The 20,612-nt window shown below is 37.7% G+C and overlaps 1 protein-coding gene across 1 annotated transcript in view; it reads left to right on the forward strand.

The window, feature by feature from the left end:
- Positions 1-20,612, forward strand: part of CIR1 (corepressor interacting with RBPJ, CIR1) — a 40,158-nt gene that overhangs the window by 13,060 nt on the left and 6,486 nt on the right. The window lies entirely within an intron of this gene.

A 20,612-nucleotide genomic window follows, 5' to 3' on the forward strand; every position in this document is an offset into this window, starting at 1 on the left:
ATATTTTGAATTTGAAATGCTGTTAGAATTTAATTTTTCTAGCCCAGGACCCTATAAACTTCATTTTAAAGGTAATAGATATACTAAGCATAGTTCATTAAGTCATTAAGTTAGTAACCTAAAAATAGAAGGAAGAAATGGTTATTTCTCATATTCATGTCCTCCAGAATTATAAATGTAGGCTGACTAGCAGACTCAGCAATTACATCATTTTAGTTCAGAGATAAAATCAAAACTGAGTTTAAAAAGATGTTAAATACTTTAAAATTGAGTTTTACTTGCTAGTTATTTACCTTCCTACATATTATTGACAACTTAAAAATATTTGTCTAATTTCGTTTGGCTCATTTGAGTTCTCAGATATTGAAGCTGAGAAGTTTTAAATTTATCAGTGCCTTAGTATATTATTGAAACAACCACACCAGTCCAACTTTAAGTCATAATAAATTAAATATAACCTTAACTCTGTAATCTTAAATTACTTCACTTTTATGAGCTTCAACTCATCTTAAAATAAGGTTGGTAGTATAACTCAAGAGATTTTTCAGCATTATTTAAGAAGTTGTAGAACCTTTCCTAAAACACTGTCTTACATGAAACCCCAGTATATAGACCAGGTATTAAGGCAGAGCTGCTGTACTGAAGTAGATGCTCTGGGCGTGAAGGCCTATCCCCTCACTTCCCCAGCCCTCTGATGCACTTTTTTGGACTCTCAGGCTTTCACTACCACCTTTGAGCACAAGGTTCACTGTCAATCAGCATAAGACCTTCAGCTTCTATTCTCTTACCAGAGATCCTGCTCCCTTCCAGCAAGCCAGGGGCAGGCTTTAGGATTCAGGATGCCAGTGCCCATATTAAGAGTTTAGGAATTTGATCCATTATCAAGTTTGACAGTGGGTTTTTGTTTTTTTCATTTTTATGTTTATATTATTTTTTATTTTTTTTAAGTAGGCTCCACGCCCATTGTGGAGCCCAGTGCAGGGCTTAAATTCACAACCCTGAGATCAAGATCTGAGTTGAGACCAATAGTTGGAGACTCAACTGACTGATCCACCAAGGAGCCGCTTGACACTGTTTCTTTTATGGTGTTATGCATATTAGAACGGGTAGAGAAGTACACAGAATATTACAATAGATTTTTTGTTTTAATCCTTACTTCTCTAAAGAAGGTTTAGAAATCACATTTTACCTAGAGGGAAACTATTTGCTCAGTGGTGAGAGAATGTTGGTCTGTACCTGGCAATCTCTGACGAAAGAATATCATACTGATTCCACAGTGCAGGTACTCTTAAAACCCACATACTGCTGTTCCCTCTTCCCCTTCCCCCACTCAACTGATGAAATATTGTTGGCTCAAATATTTCTGACCACTAATTTTAGTAGTCATAGGAATCTGATATTGTCTCTGAAAAGTATATATGTTTTCTGGAAGGGGTTGCATCTTTCTTATTTTTCCTTCACTCCAGCCTTATGGTGCCCTTACAACTCTGTAGCTCCTGTATTGGCTAGGGGCAGACACAAGTGGTAATGGTTGTCTTTGTCCCCAACTTCATTTCACTTTGATCCTCCTTCTGAGAGAAAGAGTAGGATAGACTCCAGACTAGTAATCAGTAGACCTGCTTTGTCTTGATTCTGTATTAGACAGTCTGTAAAAGCAATCAGAAGAACTTGTGCTGTTAACGTATTTTTAAGAGTATTGGAAATGGTAAGGGGCGCCTGGGTGGCTTAATTGGTCAAGTGTCTGCTTTCTGCTCAGGTCATGATCCTGGGTGCCTGGGATTGAGCCCCACATCGGGCTCTCCCTGCTCACTGGGGAGCCTGCTTCTCCCTCTCCATCTGCCCCTCCCCCTGCTTATGCTCTGTCTCTGTCTCTCTCACATACAAAATCTTCCAAAAAAAAAAAAAAGTATTAGAAATGGTGACTTCAGGTACAGCAAAGCTGTTTATTAGCTCTTTTCCACCGTCCATTTACATTCATAAACTTTAAAGTAATCATTTTACACAAAGTTTTTGGAGCCCACTTATGTTGGGGTTATACTGTAGTACTGTTCTTTAGTCAAATAAACTTTTTCAAAATAAGGTGAACCAAATAGAAAAAAGCTGTGGTTTTTGGCTTCTAGTAAGTCTTAATGTATTTGCAACAAAGCTTGAGATATCTACAAATTGGTGACGATTTCTCTGTATCTAAATGAACTGAGCAGTGGAGTGGTAGAGGATAAAATAAATATTAACTTCAGTGAAATACTATAGTCGATATCACTAATATATAAAATGTTTTTTCTAGTCAACATGAAAAAGGTGAACCTATAAACGCAAAAGAGCAAAACATAAATATAGGTAGCTCAGAAAAGGAGGGCTCCAAATGGCCATTAAACCTATGAGGACATTTTCAGTAGCGTTAATAACGAAAGAACTAGGGGTGCCTGGGTGGCTCAATTGGTTAAGCATCTGCCTTCGGCTCAGGTCATGATCCCAGGGTCCTGGAATCGAGCCCCACATTGGGCTCCCTGCTTCTCCCTCTCCCACTCACACTGCTTGTGTTCCCTTGCTCGCTATCTGTCTCTCGCTCGCTCTCTCTCTCTCTCTCGTGGTCTCTGTCTCTATCAAATAAATAAAATCTTTAAAAAAATTCATATCCTTTTACCTAGGAATTCAGCTTCCAGGAATTTATAAGAAAGTGATAAGGGGGAGCTCCTGGGTTGCTCAATTCGTTAAGAATTCAAGTTGTAATTTTGGCTCAGGTCATGATCTCAGGATTGTGAGGGTTGAGCCTTGCCTGCACCAGGCTCTGTGCTCAGCGGGGAATCTGCTCTCTCTCTCCCCGCCCACCCCCGCCCCTTCGGCATCCCTGGCTTGCATGCACATGCTCTCTTTTAAAAATTTTTTTGGTTTTTTTTTTGTTGTTAAAGATAAATACTAGTTCCCAAGCTCCTATTGAATCGTAGTCCTGAGAGGAGTCTGAGACTCTCACCCCTGAAAGATGATGATGATCTGAAAATTTGGGAAAACAGGTTTAGGCAAAAATGATGTCATAGAATATCCTGTGTGGTGTGGTATGTGTTGTTTCTGGAAGTGGGATAGTACAGTGGAGAAGAAAAGATGGTAATGTGATGAAAATCCTTATTTTGATTTTAAGGGAAATGTTCGTTTCAGCATCATTTCTAAGTTTTCACTCTTACAAACTAAATATCCAGTACTAGGGGAATGCAAAATAAACTGTCAATATATTTAGTGAATTAAGGAATACTAATTAAATCTACATTAAGATTTTGGTAATATAAAACTATATGCATATACATTAGGACTAGAAGGAAACATTGAAGAATGAAAATAGTTTAATGATTTGGTGAAATTACAAGCGACTTTTACTTTTAGGTTAAAATGTGTGATTAAAATTGGGAAAGAAACTTAAAATTAAGGCTTTACAGACATTGAATATTTTGTGATATCCTTCAGAAGGCTAATGTTTTCCTTTATACTCCTATATTAAATTTATCTCCAGAATAGTTGGAACAGCTAAATAAAGCAAAGAGATACTGGTGTTTTGTAAGTGATATATTCATGATGAGAAGTAACTAGCAGTCTGAGTTAATTCTTTGCCTCACTCTTTATAGAAGAAGGCATTAGGAAAATTTCCATTTCCATTTTCCCTTTAAAACTGATGTAAGTGTGAGAACAAATACTGGTAAACACACAGGGTATTTTTTAATTTCTAAAATCCTTTATCTTACTCATCTGAGACTATCTCAAAGCACTGAACTCGGTGATAAAATTATGGTAAAAATAGATCAGTAACTTTCACCATCTGTGATACCGCAGAAGATAATGAAAGTTACTGATCTATTTCTGATGCACTGTCAAGGTTGAGAACCATCATCTTCAGCTATATGTAAGAACAATTGATATGATAAGAAGATTTCCTAACGATATGGATGTTATTGAAAACATTTGGTCAGGTAAAAAGATCATTATAAAACAAAGTAGCTACATGGATTCCATTCGTGTTTCTCTTGCTGTCTTTAGGTAGACATATAGACATGTACTTGTAGAAAAATGACAGGAAATAGACCTGTATATTAACATTGGTTGTACATTTCTAATTTTTAAGTGAATATCATTTTAGAAAAATTAAAAGTTGTATACGTAGAAGTAAGTTATTTAAAATTTTATTGCTCAGTTAATATGTTTGAAGTTTGACCTGAATTTACCAGAGCCACTTAACTAACATTAGGAGAAACTCTTAAAGGTTTCTCAAAAACAAAATAAAAAATTCTACTGTATCAAATAGGAAAGCAAGTAATAATGATGTTGTATTCTGAATTGAATGCAATGAGAAATAAACTGGCCAATTTCCTAATCCACTTGCTGATTCAAGCTAAAAAATCTTTTCATTTTAAAAAATCACCTATTGAATAATGTCTCACCAGTGAATAGAGATTATTTTTGCAATAATGCAATTTTAGTGGATGTGGTTATCATGGGATAATCACACCCCTGGGGTACAGCCTTGTGCCTGTAATCTCCCAGGAGTGTAATTATTTCATGATAACTGCACCCCCTGGTGTTGCATTATTTCTATTATGAAATTCTTAGTTTAGTATATAAAGTAACTTACTTTGATCACTGGAAACTGCAAGGTGCTGTTAGAATGTTCCAGCTGTGAGGTTTACAGAGACCAGCTATAAGATTTACTTCTCCTTTACAAAGTTAAATTAGGCAATCAAAATGCTTCTTTTGGCTAAGCTGGTTTAGAATATCTTTTCTACCGATAAGATCATCTTAACTTTGTAAGTTTCCATGTATTCTAAATACATCAGAATTACGCATAAAACTTTAAAGCTTCAGTGGTGACTGAATTTTTATAAAATATTTTTATATTACAGTACAATTAAATGGCCTCCCCACCTCTTACCCATACTTTTTGGCCCTTATTCTTATCATTGACTCTTGCCGTCCGTCTCACGTTTATAGTGTAAACTGAAATTAACCTTTTTAAAAAATCCATAGTGGGGGGTTTTAAGGTTAGAAGGGTATTTTAAGATTTATTTTATTTATTTGAGACAGAGAGAGTACGAGAGGGGCGACGTCAGAGGGAGAAGCAGGTTCCCCATGGAGCAGGGAGCCAGATGTGGGACTCTCTCCCAGGACTCCAGGATCATGACCTGAGCCAAAGGCAGTTGCTTAACCAACTGAGCCACCCAGGCACCCTGTTTTTTGCTTTCTTAATAGATTTAACAGTTACATGTGTGCCTCCTAGTTAATCTTTTTGTTTTATTTTTTTGTGCTTGCTTTTAATAGACATTGTTCTTATAATGTCTTATAAAGTTGTTTTAGGTTTGGAGCAAAATGGAGAGGAAAGTACAGAAATTTCCCATAGCACCCTGCCCCCACAAATGTATGGCCTCTCCTATTATCACCATCCTCTACAAGAGTGGTATATTTGTTATAATTTCTTAATATTTTATTTTTAAGTAATCTTTATACCCAACAGGGGGCTCGAACTTAGAACCCAGTGATCAAGAGTTGGCGTGCTTCTCTGCACTGAGTCAGCCAGGTGCCCCACATTTATTATAACTGATAGCCTACACTGACACATTATTATCTCCCAAAATCCATAGTTTACATTAGGACTTGCTCAGTGTTATACATTCTGTAGGTTTGAACAAAGGTATAATGTCATGTTTCCACCATTATGGTATCATACAGAGTAGTGTCACTGTCCTAGAAGTTGTGCTCTGCCTCTTCATCCCTCATTTCCTTCTAGTCTCTGACAGCCACTAACTTTATACTATCTCCATAGTTTTAACCTTTTCCTAAAGATCATGTAGTTGAAACCTTACAGTATGTAGCCTTTTCAGATTGGCTTCTTTCACTTAGTAATATGCACTGAAGTTTCCTCCTCATGACTTCACAGCTGATTTCTTTTCAGTGCTAAATAATACTTCATTATCTGGATGTACCACAGTTTATTGATCTAATAGACATCTTGGTTGTTTCCGAGTTTTGGCAGTTATGAATAAGGCTGCTGTAAACATCCATGTGCAGGTTTTTGTGTGGTCATAAGTTTTCACCTCCTTTGGGTAAACACCAAAGAACATGATTGCTGGATAGTGTGGTAAGAGTATGTTTAGTTTGGGTTTTGTTTTTTTTTTAAGATTTTATTTATTTGACAGAGAGACACCGAGACAGGAACACAGGCAGGAGGAATGGGATAGGGAGAAGCGGACTCCTCAACAAGGAACCCGATGCAGAGCTCAATCCCAGGACTCTGGGATCATGACCTGAGCCAAAGGCAGAGGCTTAATGACTGAGCCACTCAGGCACCCAAAAGTATGTTTAGTTCTATAAGAAACCACCAAACTGTCATCTAAAGTAGCCACGCCATTTTTACAGTTCCATCAGCAATGAATGAAAGTTCTTGTTACCTACATCCTCACCAGCATTTATCATTGTCAATGTTAGGAATTTTTGGCCATTTTAATGGGTGTGCAGTAGTATCTTGTTTTACTTTGCATTTCCCTGATGACATATGATGCATCACATTTTTTTCATATGCTTATTTGCCATCTATGTATCTCCTTGGTGAGGTGTCTGTTAAAGCCTTTGGCCCATTTTTAAAATTAGGTTGTTTTTAGTGCTGAGTTTTAAGAGTTCTTTGTATTTTAGATTTGTATTATTTAGATTATTTGTATTATTTAGATTTCCAGATGTGTCTCCACATTTTTCCCAGTCTATTGCCTGTCTTCATATTCTTGATCAACTGTGTTTTTAGCAGCTTTATTGGGTTAAAATTTATATACCATATAGTTCATACCTTAAAATTACAATTCAGTAGTCTGAATTCATGTACTTAGAAGAGTTGTACATCCATCACCATAATTTAGAATATTTTCATTACCCCAAAGGAAAACCTCTCAGCCCTTCACCTTTTAGCTTCTATTCTCCCCAAGCCCTGGGAAGACACTAATCTACTTTCTACTTTTTTGTGTGTAAATTGCCTATTCTAGACATTTCATATAAATGAAATCATACAATATGTAATAAAGAAGGTAGATTTAGTATCATTTTCTTTGCCTTTAAATTTCACACTTACACAATTAAAATCGCCTTTCTTCTGCCCACCATCCCAAACCCTTAACATCCAATGTCCTTTTCCTGTGGAGTCTAGGCATGTCACCTTCCTTGCACATCAATTATGCACAGAGTATTGTTAACTAGGGAAGGTCAACTAAGCCAGAGTTTTTATTAGGGCTTATTTATGTAGTCTGGATTGATTAACTTACTAGCTATATAGCTGAACTCCTTCCTAGTTTCTCTCCCTTCTCCAGATGTCAGGCTAATGTCATGTGGCTCAAAACCCTGACGCTCTACATGGTTGGTCTTTCTGATGTGGCCAGCCCTGTCCTGACTCATCTCCTTAACGTAACCTATTTAGGCATTTACCATGAGTCACCTCATTAATATAAGCTATAAGGTCCCATCATGAATAACAGACACTCCAGTCACTCAGGAAATTTCAAGGTTCTATAAGATACCTTGGAAATAATCTTACCAAAGAGCTAAAAGATCTGTACTCTGAAAACTATAGAACACTTATGAAAGAAATTGAAGATGACACAAAGAAATGGAAAGACATTCCATGCTCATGGATTAAAAGAACAAATATGTTAATATGTCTGTACTACCCAAAGCAGTCTACACATTTAATGTAATCCCTATGAAAACACCATCAGCATTTTTCACAGAGCTATAACAAACAGTCCTAAAATTTGTATGGATCCAGAAAAGACCCCAAATAGTCATATCAATCTTGAAAAAGAAAAGCAAAGCTGGAGGCATCACAATTCCGTACTTCAAACTATATTACAAAGCTGTAGTGCTCAAGACAGTATGGTACTGGCACAAAAACAGACCCATAGATTAGTGGAACACAGTAGAAAACCCAGAAATGGATCCACAACTGTATCAACTAATCTTTGACAAAGCAGGAAAGAATATCCAGTGGAAAAAAAGACAGTCTTCAACACGTGGCTTTGGGAAAACTGGACAGCTACATGCAAAAGAATTAAACTGGACAACTTTCTTACATCATACACAAAAATAAATTCGAAATGGATGGAAGACCTAAATGTGGACGGGAAAACATGCAAATCCTAGAGGAGAACATAGGCAGCAACCTTTTTGACCTGGCCATAGCAACATCTTACTAGACACATCTCTGGAGGCATGGGAAACAAAAACATACATGAAATTTTGGGTCTTCATCAAGGTAAAAACTTCTGCACAGTGAAGGAAACAATAAAATTAAAATGCAACCTGGGGTGCCCGGGTGGCTCAGTCAGTTAAGGGTCCTACTCTTGGTTTCAGCTCAGGTCATGATCTCAGGGTCATGATATTGAGCCCGATACCAAGCTCTGTGCTCAGCGTGGAGTTTGCTTGTCCCTCTCCTTCCCCTTCTGCCACCCCCTCACTTGCATTCGTGCACACACGCATGCACACACACACACACACACACAAAGTCAAAGATTTAGAGCCTTCTGCCCAGGAGCTGGGGACAAAGTCCAACCAAGGTTTTTTATTACTCAGCAGTTGTATTTTCATTTAGTTCACAGTATTTTAAAGTTTCTCTTGAGGGACGCCTGGGTGGCTCAGTCATTAAAAGTCTGCCTTCAGCTCAGGTCATGATCCCGGGGTCCTGGGATCGAGCCCCACGTTGGGCTCCCTGCTCAACGGGAAGCCTGCTTCTCCCTCTCCCATTCCTCCTGCTTATATTCCCTCTCTCGCTGTCTCTGTTTCTGTGTCAAATAAATAAATAAAATCTTTAAAAAAGTGAAATAAAATTTCCCCTGAGACTCCCTCAACCCATATGTTATTTAGAAGTGTGTTGTTTGATCTCCAAATACATTGGGATTTTCTGACTTTCTTTCTGTTACTGATTTCTAGTTTAATTCCATTTGGTCTAAGAGGATTGTTTGTATGACCTCTATTCTTTTACATATGTTAAGTTATGTTATATAGCCCAGAATGAGGTCTGTCTTGTTGAATGTTCCCTATGAGCTTAAGAAGAATGTGTATTCTGCTATTGTTGGGTAAGGTATTCTATAGATGTCAACTGGATCCATGTGAAGGATAGATGCTGTTCCATTCAGCTGTATCCTGATTTTTTTTGTCCACTGGATCTGTCCACTTCTGATAGAGGGGCATTGAAGTCTCCAACTATAATAGTGGATTTGTCTGTTTCTAAAACTGTTTCATACACATACATACACACATACATTTTAAAGATTTTATTTTTTATGTATTTGACAGAAAGTAAGCAAGCGAAGCAGGGAGAGCAGCACAGAGAGAGGGAGAAGGAGGCTCTCTTCTGAGGAGGGAGCCTGATTCAGGGCTCAATCCCAGGACCCTGGGATCATGACCAGAGCTGAAGGCAGACCATCAACTGACTGAGCCACCCAGGCACCCTTATGTCTTTATATTTAAAGTAGGTTTGTTGGGTTCCTGACTGCCTCAGTCAGTAGGGCGTGACTCTTTCTCAGGACCGTGAGTTCAAACACCACACTGGGCATAGAAAAACTACTTTTTTTTTTTTTTTAAGATTTTATTTATTTATTTGACAGAGAGAGATCACAAGTAGGCAGAGAGGCAGGCAGAGAGAGAGGAAGGGAAGCAGGCCCCCTGCTGAGCAGAGAGCCCGATGTGGGACTCGATCCCAGGACCCTGAGATCATGACCTGAGCCGAAGGCAGCGGCTTAACCCACTGAGCCACCCAGGCGCCCTCTCCTTCACTTTGGAAGGACAGTTGCACTGGTTACAGAATTCAGTGTTGGTAGGTTTATCTTTCAACACTAAATACTTCACTGTCCTGTTCCTTGCATGGTTTTTTAAGAGAAGCATGATGTAATTTTTTTATCTTTTTTCCTTTCTAGGTAATTTTTTCCCCCTCTCTGGCATCTTTCAAGACTTTGTCTTTGATTTTCTACAGTTTGAGTATGCTATAGGTGTAGATTCTTTGGTATTCATTATGCTTGGTGATCTCTGAGCTTCCTGAATCTGTGGTTTGTTGTCTGTCTTAGTTTTGGGATCTCTCATCCAGGTCAGGTATTTCTTCTTTTATCTGTCTTTTCTCTCTTCTTCTTCTGGTATTCCTGTTGTGTATATGTTTTATCTTTTGTAATTGTCCCACAGTTTTTGAACATTCTGGTTTTCTTTTCTGTTCTTTTTTTTCTTTTTTTTTTTTTTTCCCTTTGCTTTCAGTTTGAGAAGTTCCTGTTGACATATCTTAAAACTCACTGATTCTTTACTCAGGCATGTCCAGTCTGCTGATGAGCTCATCAAGGGCATTCTTCATTTCTGTTAATGTTTTTTTATTTCTAGCATTTCCTTTTGCTTATTTCTATCCCTGCTTATAGATTGTTTCTATCTCTGCTTATTATATTACCCATCTGTTTTTCCGTGTTGTCCATTAGAGCCTTTAGCATATTCATCTTATTTTAAATTCCCAATTGGATACGTCCAGAATTTCCATCATAGCTAAGTCTGATTCTGATACTTGCTTTGTCTTTTAGCATACTTGTAACTTTTTTGTTGAAAGCTGGACATGATGTAGTATCAGGTAGATGAAACTGAGGTAAATAGGTCTTTAGTGTGAGGTCTTATGTTTATCTGGCTAGAAGTTACGTTGTATTTACAATTTGTTGTAGCTGTAGATGTCAGGGTCTTAAATTTCCTCTGGTGTCATTGTTTTTGTTTCCCCCATTATCTTTTGATTTCCCTACAGACTGTTTCTTTATAACACATAAGACTCTGAGCCTTGCTTCAGTTGTGATCTCCTCTACAGGTACCCTCTACAGGAGCCCTGTTGATATGGTGATAATGTGGGGGGAGGGGATCATTCTATAACCCTATGACTAAGCCTCATTCCTTGCCTTTTTAAGGTTTATTTTTATTTATTTATTTAAGTAATTGTTACACCCACCATGGGGCTCAAACTCATGTCCCAAGATCAAGGTCTCCTTCAACTGAGGAATCACATACTCCTGAGTCTCACTCTTTTAGTGAGCCTATGCTTCTGAGCTATAACCTTAACAGGTGCTTCTCAGGCTTTTTTCCCTACTTCACAGCTTCTTTTTTTTTTTCCATGTAGGTTAGGCTCTGGTAAAATAATCTCCCTTGAGAATAAGCATATGTTCAGGATAACAAAATACTCTGGGCATACTTTCAAAATGGTTACTTTCCCTGCATACTGTTGGAAGGTAAGCACAGGGGGACTATATTCACAGTGCGAACCTTGTGAGGCTTCTGGAAGTAAAACTCATTAAAGTGTTTTAGTTCTCAGGCTAGTCCATGCTCAGTCCAACAATAGTATATTATTCTTTTAAGGATGTTAGTAGTTGCTGACTCCGCTGGTGGTTTCTGATCCTGTTAAACTGTGATTCTCTGTATTGCCTGTCTCTCCTGTTTTGGAAGCAGTGTTTACCTTGTGGCCTCAATTCTCTAATACCTCTAAGAAGATTTGTTGATTTTCAGTTTTTTCAGCTCTTTGTTGTTGTAAGGATGGGAGGACTTTCAAGCTCTTCATATATTGTACCAAAATCTAAAAGTTGTTAAAGCAGCATAGTAGTGAGTAAACATTGAGCCCAGATTCGCTAACATTAGTTTCATATTGTACTAATTATTTGACTTTTGGTTTTTTAGGCTTAAGTTGCTATATATTTAAAGTTCTGCCATTTTTTTAACTTAGCTATAATTTTAAAAATATTTAGAACTGCATATAATATGGCAAATTTCACATTTTTAATGAAAATAAATTTCAGATTCAAAAGCATGCCACTGGATGGTTTGACAAATACAGAATTTCTTTTTCTATATGATGTCTAAGTCTCAGAACCAGTCATACCACAAATGGCTAAAATGATGTTAGGTATGTTTCACATGTCTCTATGAGTTCTGTCTACTCCATGGTTTTTAGTGTGTTTCATTTAGTATGAAAATGAATAAATAGCTTAAATTGAGGAACATACTATTATATGTAACATATTACACTTACTACAGAAATTTGTTTGCCTATGAATGCTCTGTTCCTTACCTAATTTTCCCTAACTCTTGATTTAATTTCCATGAAGAATGTTACACTAAACCACAGCACTAATAGAAGTTTTCCACAACAGAGCTTCCATATGCTGCTCTTTGTCTTTTCATCAGCCTTTTTTAAAAAAGATTGGTTGATTGATTTTTTAAAGATTTTATTTGTTTGACAGAGAGGGAGAGAGACAGCAAGAGAGAGAATTCAAGCAGGGGGAGTGGAAGAGGGAGAACAGGCTTCCCGCTGAGCAGTGAGCCCATTGCAGGGCTTGATCCCAGGACTCTGGGATCATGACATGAGCAGAAGACAGCCGCTTAATGACTGAGCCACCCAGGTGCCCCTTATTCATTTATTTTAGAGAGAACACGAGAGAGAGAGGGAGCAAGCATGAGCGTGCACACGGGAGAGAGCAGATAGGAGGGGCAGAGGTTAGAGAGTAACCCAGGCCTACTCCACGTTGAGCCCAATGTGGGGCTCAATCCAATGACTCTGAGATCACCACCTAAGCCAAAACCAAGAGTTAGACATCCAACTGACTGCACCACCCAGGTGCCCCTTCATCAACTTTTTATGTTGAAAACATTTTGCCACTTGAGAATATGTTTGGGAAATTTCACAAAATAATTAATCATAATCTTTGCCAGAAAGATACATAGGAGGCATGCTAGAGGGACTTTCTGTAGAAAGAAAGATGATAAGCTCAGTTGCCCATCTGGCAAATCTCCCTGGATCTGTTACGGAGTTACCTTATGCAACTCCTTGAAGAAGTTGAATCCTACCAGCATAGCTACTAAGATAGACCTACATCTTCTGCCTTCTGCTTGTTTAATTCTCCAACATAATTCTACTGCAGAAAAAGTGTTTGTGTTACCAGAATCTTATTAAAGCCAAGCTCCTGGGAATACCTGGCTGGCTCAGTCAGTAGAACATGCAGTTTTCAGGGTCATAATTTCAAGCCCACATTGGGTATGTAATCTACTTAAAAAAAAAAACTAAACTCCTAAAGTAGGCAGATATTAAAAACTAATAAATAAAGGATTGATGTCAAAATAAAGAAGTGAAGTTAGGCACCATTTCTCTCCTTTATGTAGTTGATCAGTTGGGAACCATTTTTTTTTTTTTTTAAATGCAGGTGGAAGCTAATTAGCTGAAAAGAAATATTGACATTGAAGAGATAATTCAGTAAAACTTGTAAGTCATAGTGCTTCAAAAGTCAAAAGGGTGCTCTTTTTTTTTTTTTTTAAAGATTTTATTTATTTATTTGACAGAGCAAGAGCGAGTAGTAGAGGGAGAGAGAGAAGCTGGCTCCCTGCTGGGCAGGGAGCCAAATGTGGGACTCCATCCCAGGACCCTGACATCATGACCTGAGCCGAAGGCAGATGCTTAACCATTTGAGCTACGCAGGTGCCCGGTGCTCTTGACTAATACTTTAAATTTTGACTATTTTATTTTAAGTGATTACCAATGGTTAAGCATTTCTAACTACTTCTAAGCACTAATTGTAATTCAGTGCTTAAATTTGTTGTTACTGTGACTAGGTATTGAAAGTCCATTGACATTAACAAATTAATTGTAATCCTGTTCTATCAATAAATGACTCTGCTCTGTAAAGGGATGTGTGGGGGCAGTGGGGGCTATGCTTTCCGTAATCTCCAAGGGGTATTAAGATTCTCAGATCACAGGGGCACCTGGGTGGCTAAGTGGGTTAAGCCTATGCCTTCGGCTCAGGTCATGATCTCAGGGTCCTGGGATTGAACCCCGAATCGGGCTCTCTGCTCAGCGGGGAAGCCTGCTTCCACCCTCTCTCTGCCTGCCTCTCTGCCTACTTGTGATCTTTGTCTGTCAAATAAATAAATAAAGTCTTTAAAAATAAAAAGATTCTCCGATCACAGTCATAACTCTATTACATGATTCTTCCTACTAACATCATTCTATCTACTCAAGGTCTACCATGTTCAAGTAAAGGAAGTTAGCTAGTGATTACCTGGAAAAGGAAAATGAGTGAAATGTAGTCCACCTAGTAAATGTTAATTTACCAAACTTAATGAAGTTAACAACCTTCATCATGTTCCACTCATTTAGAAAGTCCTACTTTTCCTAATTCATATGAGAGTTTGAAAACCAAACAGTTTCTTCTTCTTTCCTGAAAAAGTCTAAGTTTTTCTGAATTAGGGACTGTATCTTACTTACCTTTGTATCCCAGTGCCTTGTACAGTTTACATCTTTTCTGAATATAACTCATAACACAGATTTATAATTTATTTTTTACCCATTATTTGATATGAACTGGTGTTCCCCCAAAGATTATAAGCTTGAAGGCAAAAACTGAGTTCTCCATTCTCTATCGCTAAGAGGCCTAATGAAATAAAATAATCTCTCATTAATACATACTGATTTTTAAAACCACTTTCTGGAGCACTTGGGTGGCTCAATCATTAAGCATCTGCCTTCTGCTCAGGTCATGATCCCAGGGTTCTGGGATCAAGCCCCACGTTGGGCTCTCTGCTCGGCGGGAAGCCTGCTTTCCCTCTCCCACTCCCCCTGCTTGTGTTCCTGTTCTCGCTGTCTCTATGTCAAATAAACAAAATCTTTACAAAAAATAAAAAATAAATCACTTAATGTGTTATATAGTAGGGATGCATTAGTTGAAATTTCCTGTGCCGGGCTCTCTCCATAGTTAGAGATGTAATATAGAAATGTAGTGAAAGTCTATAATAACATGGTCATTGAGTATTTGCTGTTGACTGGTTTAAAATATTATGTATAACTTTCTTTAAAATGCACTGCTTCTTGGGGTACCAGGGTGGCTCAGTCATTAAGCATCTGCCTTCAGCTCAGGTCATGATCCCAAGGTCCTGGGATCAAGCCCTGCTTGGGGCTCCCTGCTCAATGGGGAGCCTGCTTCTTCCTCTCCCCCTCCCTGTGCTTGTGGTCCCTCTCTCGCTGTGTTTCTCTCTATCAAATAAATAAATAAAATCTTATATAAAGAAATAAAAATAAAATGTGTTGCTTCTTAAGTGTAGAGTTTTTTTTTTTTTTAAGATTTTATTTATTTATTTGACAGAGATCACAAGTAGGCAGAGGGGCAGGCAGAGAGAAAGAGGAGGAAGCAGGCTCCCCGCTGAGCAGAGAACCCGATGTGGGGCTCGATCCCAGGACCCTGGGATCATGACCTGAGCCGAAGGCAGAGGCTTTAACCCACTGAGCCACCCAGGTGCCCCTTAAGTCTAGAGTTTGAGTCTGACAGTTGTATGTAACCAATGTCTCTGATAAGATATAGAGCACAGTATTGCCATAACCTAGAAAATACACTTCTGTCCCTTGCCTAGTCAGCCTCCTCCACCCATAACTGCTCTTCTAATTTTTAATCTCATATGTTACTTTTACCTGTTCATTAACTTCATATAAATGGAATCATATGTATTTTTTGTATCTGATTTCTTTGACTCAACATAATGTTTTTGAGGTTCATGGATGAATAATTCTCAAGAGCTCTCATTCTCTCTCAGGAACATTCATAGTCTTAAAATTTAATTAAAACATGGTGCTAACTTCTAATACTTCATGTTCATCACAGCACAAATTATTTTTCTTAGTTTTCTATGGACTATGAATTCACTTTATTATCACTGGATGTATCATCACTAAAATATTTGCATATAACTTAAGTTGAAGATATAATCACATGTAAGTCATATTTTTAACTATTCTATTAAGGAAAGATTTTTTTTTTAAATAAATAGTGTTCTTTACTGGCATACAATAAGAGAGGTTTTATTTTTCCTTGTTTTTGTGTATTTTCTAGACACGCAGACTAAAATGAAATGTTTAATTTTTCTTTTACATTGTATGTTTTAATATAGATCAAATTAGCTGTCTTCAGTATGAACTTGGGATAAGGGCAATAAGAAACCCTATTGTTTCCAGCCTCCACTAAGCTGAACTGGCAGTGTGTCAGGAAAATTCCCAGTATGGAGCAGTTTTATTGCAATTCAGTACAATTGGTTCTTGCATAACCTTTAGAAAATCATACATAAAACATTCTCATCTATATAAATAAAAATCACCCACACACTTTATTAATAGCTTTGTTCACTTTTTCCCTGGGACTTGTGCTGCATGTTCCTACTGTGCCCCCTTTTTCAGCCTTTTTTTAAGATAACTTTCTATAAGCTTTCTTAAAAGCAAAAGGGTTAGGTAATACTAGAAATCATATATAAAATTCTTGATAATTCCCACTATCCCAGATCTCCCTCTCAGTCGTGTACTATAACTAGTGTCTCTGTTTGTCCTTTGTACATTTAGTAACAGGGAGTGGCTTTTTTACTAGACACAGTTTAATTTTAGGAAAGAAAGGTTGTACTTTCATGGAAATAAGAATCATAATATATTTTATTTGTGATAATGTTTGGGGTTTATTTTAAAACACATATTTTTAAGGTTTACTATTGTCACTATGACTACGTGATAACAGTAAACATACTGTGTTGAAGTCGCAGCCTTTTTTCCTTAGTCTAGTTCATTAGCCAGAAATATGTTTGTTTCAAGTGTCATTTTTCTAAATCTAAATTTAAGAAGATTTTCTGTGTATTCCTCCAAAGTATATGGTATAAAATGCCAGAATAATTTAATACGCATCTAGATCTTACTGCCAGCTTGTGGAAATACTGTGACTAGAAGAACATTAAATGACATCACTGTCCAGAACATGGGAAATTTATAGGACAAATGACCCCATTTTCTCAGCAAATGAAAGCAGGTAGGGAGTGGGGGTAGCTTTCTATTATATTAAATTTCTATTAGATTAAAACAGACTTAAGGTATGTGTCACTTCACACCTCATTTTTAGTATATGAGCTGCCGAAGCAAGCACTGTATCACTTACACCTCAGTTTAAAAAGAGAGAGATTTAAGAGATACATGAACTAGGTGCTGTGTGTGGAACTTGTTTGGATCCTAATCTGGACAGACCCAACTGTGAAAATACTTTTGACAACCTGAATGTTAACTGGGTATCAGATGATTTTTTTCAAAATGTCAGTATGGACAGGTGTAGTAAAGGTGTTGTTAGGGTTTTATTTTTAAGAAATTCTCCCTGTTTATTAGTGATTAAATACTAAAGTGATACTTGAGATTTTATCTCTGTCAAATAAAATCTAGGTTTATCAAATCTCTGTCAATAACTGTCAAAAAAGAAAGAAAGGATGGACGCCTGGGTGACTCAGTTAAGCGTCTGCCTTCAGCTCAGGTCATGATTCTGGGGTCCTGGGATCAAGTCCCGCATTGGCTCCCTGCTCACCAGAGAGTCTGCTTTTCCCTTTCTCTCTCCCTCACCTCTCCCCCTGCTATGCTTGCTTCTCTCTCTCAAATAAATAAATAAAATCTTTTAAAAAAAAAAAGGATGTTGGAAGTGATAAGAATGACAAAACACTGTTAATTGTTGAAGCTCTGTAAGGAGTACATAGGACTTACTACATTATTCTCGCTAGGTTTGAAGATTTTCACTGTGTAACAAAGTTAAAATACACAATGAGAAGGAAAAAATCACCACTTTATTTTTTTAAGATTTTATTTATAAATTTTAGAGAATGAAGTGAGCAGGGGGGAGCGCAGAGGGGGAGGGAGAGGGAGAGAACCTGGAGTAGATTCCATGCTCAGCACAGAGGGCTCTATCTCACAACCCCAAGATCATGACCTGAGCTGAAATCAACAGACACTATTCCTGACTGAGCCACTTTGGCGCCCCACCACTTCATTTATTTATTTATTTTTAAGATTTACTGTAGAGAGCACCAGCAGGAGGCACAGAAGGAGAGGAAATCCCAAGCTGATTCTGCGCTGAGCCCGAGTCCAACACAGGAAGTCAGCCACACTGAGATCACCACCCAGGTGGAAGCTAAGAGTCAGGAGCTCTGACTGTGCCACCCAGGCGCCCCATCACCACACTAATAGCAAACAAAACTATATTCACTTTAGGAATAGCACATAGTTTCAGCAAACAGTAACATCCCATAAATTAATGTGTTAAATTTAGGGGAAGGAGTAAAAGGCATTTGTAATACAACCTTACCTAAGGCATAGTTCAGGGCCCTCCCTACTCCCGCCAAATACCATGAAACTGTAGAATGTTTCATTTGAAAGGAATGATGAACTTTGAAAGGAAGATATATCTTCCCATTTGGGAAGAACAGATGGACCTAGTGCTAGCAGTGAAACCCAAAGCATTTAGCTCTCTCCTGTGCCATTTATGGGAGTCACTTGGGACTGCTGTCTAATTGTGAAGTCAGTGATGTGGCCTTTCTCATGCCAGAACTTTTGACTTCCTATATAATTCTCTGATAAAACATCTGTTTTACTATGGAATATTTTTTACCTTCCATTACTTTTGCTTAGTTCTATAAAAAGGAATGCTCTAAATGAATAAATTAGGCCTTTTACAAACATGATTTTCTATAATGTAATTCACCTTCTGGGATTTTTTTTACCTGAGATTCCGACTTCAAGGTATTTTTCTAGTAGAAAATAGTCTAGGTCTAATTGCAGAATCAGTGAATGTTGAAAACGGTTTCTTCAGTGGATCTGCTTTTCTAAGTTCTAACATTGGTTTTCGTGCTCTAGATGTTTAATGCAGCCTGACTGAAGTACTCTAGAAAAGAGCCTTCACAAATCGACATTTTAAAACAAAAGCCCTTTTCCTGAATTCTCTAGAATTCTTCAACCATAGCAAATCTAAGAGCAAACCAAACATTCCTGAGTCCCAAATCCAGTTGTAATTTAAATTATTAAGGCACTATACATGAAAGTAGTCATTTTGCATTTTGAGTATATTTGTAAAATCTATTTTTTCAACATATCTATATAATCTGTTATATCAACTAATTTTGAGTTCTCAGAGAGCTGGAGTCATTTCTGTCAGTTTAAATCTTCATAGCCACTGTCACAACAGGAAAGTATAAAGGTATCTTGCTAAATATATCTTAATTAAACCTGACTTGTCACATCTTCTAAACCCGGAACTTTTGATGTAGAAGGTTTAAGTATAAGAATATATGAAAGGGGGGTGAGGATATGGGTAACTGGGTGAGGGACATTAAGGAGGGCACTTGAGGGGCGCCTGGGTGGCTTAGTGGGTTAAGCCACTACCTTCGGCTCTGGTCATGATCTCGGGGTCCTGGGATCAAGTCCCACATCGGGCTCTCTGCTCAGTAGGGGGCCTGCTTCCCTTCCTCTCTCTGCCTGCTTGTGATCTCTCTCTGTCAAATAAATAAATAAAATCTTTAAAAAAAAAAAAAAAAAGGAGGGCACTTGATGTAATGAGTACTGGGTATTATATAAGACTGATGAATTACTGACCTCTACCTCTGAAACTAATATTATATGTTAATTAATTGAATTTAAATAAAAATATTCAAAAATAAGTAAAATATGCCAGCTAAAGGAAAAACAAAATGTGTTGCCAACATTAAGGAAAAGGCTGTATTGGAAAATAGTTTAAATATAAGAGCATATAAACTATCCACTCCTCTAGATTAATGTTTCCTACAGTGATTTCTCCTTCTAGTTTGCTCCATTGAACATAGTTAGACAAAAAAATAAAATCATATTGTATTATTAAAAAATATATATGAGGGGTGCCTGGGTGGCTCAGTCATCAAGCAATTGCCTTCGGCTCAGGTCATAATCCCCGGGTCCTGGGATCAAGCCCACATCGGACTCCCTGCGCAGCAGGAAGTGTGCTTCTCTGTCTTCCACTTCCCCTGCTTGTATTCCCTCTCTTGCTGTGTCTCTCTCTGTCAAATAAATAAATAAAATCTTGGGGCGCCTGGGTGGGTCAGTTAAGCCTCTGTCTTCAGCTCAGGGTCCTGCATCCGGCTCTCTGCTCAGCAGGGAACCTGCTTCCCCCTCTCTGCCTGCTTGTGATCTCTCTCTCTCTCTGTGTCAAATAAATAAAATCTTAAATATATATATATGAATAAGACTGGATTTTGAGAAATATTATTAAAAGCATTTTTAATTATAAAGAATATGTCAAAATAATTAAACATTTTTATAGCTACTGGCAGCTACAATATAGCTATTGTTACGGTTTATTGAATACTGTTTGTCAGGTGGTTCCCTGAGTTTTTAGTCTTACAGTGTGGGAGTGTATGCCAAACATGTACTACACAGAGTTCATTTGACATTTTAGAGCAATATAAATGCTGCAAGAGTCCTGTTTGGTTCTCTTTCTATATAATGTCAGACTGGCTAAAGGGAGATCATTTTCTTAAAGTAATTGTAACCATAATGAAAATGTAAAAAGCGTGTTTTTTAAAAACACACTTTTAAGGGGCACCTGCTGGCTCAGTGGGTTAAAGCCTCTGCCTTCGGCTCAGGTCATGATCCCAGGGTCCTGGGATGGAGTCCCAAGTCAGGCTCCCTGCTCAGCGGGGAGCCTGTTTTTTTTCCCCTCTCTGCCTGCCTCTCTGCATAGTTGTGATCTCTATCTATCAAATAAATAAATAAAATCTTTAAAAAAAAAAAAACA

The sequence above is a fragment of the Mustela putorius genome, unplaced genomic scaffold (genome assembly GCF_011764305.1).
Source record: "Mustela putorius furo isolate JIRA1106 unplaced genomic scaffold, ASM1176430v1.1 tig00003869_pilon_pilon_pilon, whole genome shotgun sequence".
Taxonomy (NCBI): Eukaryota; Metazoa; Chordata; class Mammalia; order Carnivora; family Mustelidae; genus Mustela; species Mustela putorius.